This window comes from Nicotiana tomentosiformis, chromosome 10, assembly GCF_000390325.3.
Source record: "Nicotiana tomentosiformis chromosome 10, ASM39032v3, whole genome shotgun sequence".
NCBI classification, from domain to species: Eukaryota; Viridiplantae; Streptophyta; class Magnoliopsida; order Solanales; family Solanaceae; genus Nicotiana; species Nicotiana tomentosiformis.
Window position 1 is genome coordinate 52,164,449 of NC_090821.1, and position 4,918 is coordinate 52,169,366.

The 4,918-nt window shown below is 33.2% G+C and overlaps 1 long non-coding RNA gene across 1 annotated transcript; it reads left to right on the plus strand.

The window, feature by feature from the left end:
* The first annotated feature begins 1,366 nt into the window (after positions 1 to 1,366).
* On the plus strand, positions 1,367 to 4,558 carry LOC117277402 (uncharacterized). The gene is made up of 3 exons (XR_011411659.1): positions 1,367 to 2,605; positions 2,696 to 2,745; positions 4,178 to 4,558. It is a non-coding gene; the product is annotated as an uncharacterized lncRNA (long non-coding RNA).
* The last annotated feature ends 360 nt before the right edge of the window (positions 4,559 to 4,918 follow it).

A 4,918-nucleotide genomic window follows, 5' to 3' on the forward strand; every position in this document is an offset into this window, starting at 1 on the left:
TTATATAGAACTTCAGTATTTTATTGTTAGACCATAGTAAGGAGCATCTGGGTATCATCTCGACTTGCACTCCTGATCCCCCGAGACTTTGTGGTGAGCTGCCTCCCGATCCCGTTCTGCAGCACCCAAAGTCTTTCTTCTACTTTTACTTCCTGTCTACTTCATTTCAGACAATAGTGTAGCATTTTTGTATATTTTATTAGTAGCTCATATACTTGTGACACCAAGTCTTGGAAGTTTGTCTAGTAGACACTTGTTGATTTTGATTAGCTATTTCACTTTATTTGCTCTTAAAATTGTCTAATACTCGTTTTATGAAATTTCACTTCTTACCTATTCAATAAGTAAAAATCAACTATTTCTAAATTGTTAAAAGAAAAAATCATGGTTAGTTCGTTATTGGCTTGCGTAGCGGTAACGTTGGGCGCCATTACGGCCTATAGTAGAAATTTGATCGCGACGGTTTTTGAATTAAAATATCTATAAAATAATAAAATAAAATATTAAATGTTGTTTAACAAAAAACGAAAATTTTAAAAAAAACTGTCTAAAAAAAAAATTGTCCATTGCAAAATTTTTAAAAAAATGTCCATTTGTTCACTCCATCTGAGTCAAAGTACCTTCTAAATTTCTTTTATCATTATTATAAGTCAAGACTAATCTCTATTTCATATGAGACTTTTTAGATAAAACACGTGTTTAAAAATGAACCACTCTATGATTCTCATCATGAATTACACATAAAAAAAAAATTAAAAATTGTAATATTTTTTGGATTCATTTAATTATAATGTATTTCTTATTCATTTTAAATTAATTTATATTTTCAAATTATTTGAAACAACCTATATAATTGTGATATTTGAGTATCATCTAAAAGTTATTTGATGATGATATGAGTCTTTAATTTAATTATGTTGAACTATTACTATAGGGTAGATAAGATGATCATTAGAATTTTGTTAAAATGAATGATTCAACGTGCTTAAATAAATTAGATCATACTTTGATGTGACTAATATTCCTTAATAATATCCACACATGGTGCGGGTACTAATACTTGTTAATCAATAAAGATCAAAGAAAATTAATTAGAAGAAAGGAGAAACAAAATTGGGTATTGTAACAAATTTTGCAGATGCACATGTATTTCTTATTCCCAATTCACAATTCTTATCCAACTCACATCTCACACTTTGGGATCTACACCAAATTTTCCTTCCAAAAATTCTTTCCATTCACTTTTCAATCCTCGTGAGAATTCATTCGCACATTTTATATTTTTGGCACTCCCTCTCACGTAACAGCAAACACTCACTCTACTCAGTATTAAATATTCTGAGGGAGGGGGGACATTTTAAAGAAAACTAGGAGCCATCTCTTCTTCCTCAATTTTTAGCGCCGCAGTCTCCTCTTGGAGAAAAGAACCCAGCAGCCACAACTCCTCCCATTTTTCTCCATTAAACAACTCCAATTGGCATAAAATGACGATCAAAACCCATCTAATCATCCATCACTTTCAGCCACAAAAACACCTCAAAACAGCCCCCAAAACCTACCTCCAAAGCACCCCCATTTCAGCTCCAAAACCTCACGTTTTGCACATAAAATAGCCCTCAAAACAACCTGAACTAGCAGCTGAAAAATGCTGCTCAACTCTACGCCAATCACAGGCAAAAACATTTCCAAACGTGCTCAAATCCACTCCCAAAAAACGACCTCAAAACAGCTCCAAAAACGAGCTGAAAATCCGCCACCATCACCCATGAAAACCACCCCAAAACTGCTTTTGAATCTCCATTAAAATAGCTTCAAAGTCCTGCCATGAAAAACAGCCAAAATTGGCCCGAAACAGCCCCAAAATCACTCAAAAACGCAGGCGAAACCACCCCTGAAGCACCAGCTTTCACCACCAAAATACACTACAAGAAAAAGGCTCATTAGTGACCAGCATTTAGCAGCGGGACTGAAATCTGGTCGCTAAAAATATACTTATAGCGACTAGTTTTATTTATGGTACCTAATTCTAAATTAAATAACGACGCGACTGAATCTCGTCCCTATAATTATAAAATTCTCGTCCCTATATGCAGAATAGAGCGGGAGTGCGAGACTTGAGGTGCCGCCCAAAATTATAAAAAAATAGAAACCTAGAAAAAGAAATAAAAAAATAGAAACACTTAAAAACATTCTCAAAGTCGTCATTTAGGAACTAGAGTTTACTCTCAATCTCTCAACGTTTCTCTCAAAATCCCCAAATCTTTATCACTTTGACAACTAGTTCTGGTGTTTCATCAAAATCTATTCTTGATTTCATTGTTCAAAGTGACGATTTCCATCATCAGTGTGTTCACGACTATTCTACAAATTATTCAATTTTGTCGAGTTATTTTGGGTAATGTTTTCCAACACCAACTGAAGTTGGATCGGTGCGATTGAGTTGGCATTTTGTGATTCAACAAGTTGTTTTTATGGCGAGGCCGTCTCTCTGAGCCATTTTGAGAAGAAGAGCTCACGTGTTATTCACTTCAGCTTCCGCAATGAGATGGGAATGAATTGTTTCATTGTGGTCCAAGGTGCTTTTAGGAGTATTAGCTTGAAATTCGTAAGTTTTGCTTCCCATAATCCTATTCTCTTTATCTGCTTCAGCTATGCTTGTATATGTGCGCTGACAATTTTGTTTCTTGAATGCAAGATTTGATTATCTTTACGACTTTCTTAAGAGATGAAGTGTTCCAATCATCGGTTAGTGTTCCTTTCTTCCACTCACTATTTTAGACTTGCTGGGTTTTGCTATTAATTCTTATGGGTTTTATTTCATTTCATTTATAGGCGCAGTGAGTGATTTTTGGTATTTATTTTCATTGTTGGTCTTCATTTTGTTGATGGATACATTTTATGCACGTTCTTGTTGAAATTGGGTGTTTATTTTATAGTGCGCTTCTTAATATTATTATACCGAGGTCAAATATTGCTACTAACCACTCCTTTACGTACTAAAAGGAAGCTTTATTCAATAGGATTATTGTACTTTGTTACCAATTGATATTAGGTGAGGTGCTTAACTGAGCTTGCTAGTCTACGGTGATTATCAAGTTCATGTATCTTCTTTTAAATATGAGTGATAGTTATGTTTGCTAAAAGAAATTAAACTTGTGAATTTATTAGACAATGACTATTTCAAGTGGTGGAAAAATTATTTGCTGCTAGCAGTGCTGTAGTAGATGGATTGAAGTTATAGAAAAAAAGTAAAGATTCATCTGCACAAAGCCTTTGTGATAGTGATAGATTGAAATGAGTAATTTTAAATATGTTGTTGTATGGTTCTAAGACATATTTTAAATAAAATATTGAAACGTTAGCGAAATGTGGTATTAAAATTGAACACCTTGAAAGCGATGAGACGTGTTTATGGTTTCTCCATAAGTAGGTTACTTGAATAAGTGCATCGGTATTGTACTTGTGGTTGTATAAGAGTTTATGAAGATATTTGATCTTGGTGCAATGATTGTTAAGGTTATCTTTGATGAAGGGGGTGGTTCATTTGTCAGGGGTGTTGCACTGTTGAAATGATAGACTTTCTTCTTATAATCTGGATCAATTTTTAATTTTTTCTTATTCTCTTTTTCCAAGTTTACTGATTTCGTTACTGGTTCTCAATTTGTCTTTGCTACTCATGCAAATACAATTTATTTTTGGACTGAAACTCAACCTTACACTCTATATCATTTCATAACCATTTAGTTAAAACCTTAGTCTTCTATTCTCTGCATCTCTGTGTCATATGTGACTCTGAAGTTCGCATGTATATTCATGATATAATCTTATAACAGTTGGGATGCATTTCTTAGGTTCTCAAATATGATTTTATTTTTGTTGTAACACTGCAACTTTTCATATAGTAAATCTCATACTCTCATCTGATTATGTACTCTTTTTACTTTTATGAACAATTTATACCCTCTGACATGGGATTATCAACCAATAGAGTATTCCTGACAAGGTGTGCACCCAAAGCCACTTTCTCTTTATCTCTCACTTTTGTGTTTAGCAGCAAAATCGAAGCTCCGTGTGTGAAAGCCGTATGAGGAAAAAGGTAGAAGAATTTTTGCTTTTTAAAATTTAATTATATGGAAGATAAGTTCCTTTTGTTGATTCGTTTTCCTTCTCTTTCCAGGAGTAAGTTCGATAGTTGGAAACAATGCCATTTGAAGTTGGCACAATTTGAGCTGAAACTTGAGAGAGTTAGACAGCAGGTCCAGAAATTTCTTTCACTATTCTTGTAAAAATTATGTTTCTTTTACTTGTCAAAAACATATCTATGTGCATGTGCATTTAGCATTATGGAATTGTAATTATTTTCTCACAAGTTAATGGCTAATTGCAAGGACACCAAGTTTTAGGTTCAAATGTAGGATAATTGTCAATAGTTTATTTTTTTAATTTTTGCATCAGTAGATTTACCCTGATCTGTGTTTGAGTGATATGAAAATTTGCTACATTGAACTGATAGGAACATGAACCCCTCACAGTTTCTTATTTGTAGAAGAACCCAAAATATGATTATGATAGTGAAAAAGTTACAAGGCACTAATTTAGAATTTTTTCGTAAACATTTCTGAGCCAGATATTCTCTGGAAGAAAATGTGCTTTAAAAGTGCAATTTATTTGTTAGTAGTTTATATAATATAATGTTATTAGATCCTATAACTTGCATCCTATATTTATATGTATTAAATAATGAGGGTTGACTCTTATTAACGCAACATTAGAGACTTTGGATGATTCTCGCTAACGCTAATGTTGAACTTAATCTTTGTTTCTTAGGTTACGTGGCACTTACAATTTGGGGTGTAATATGGTAAATAATTATGTGTTCGTCTACCTCTAAGCCTATGAACCTATTTGTACATAATAA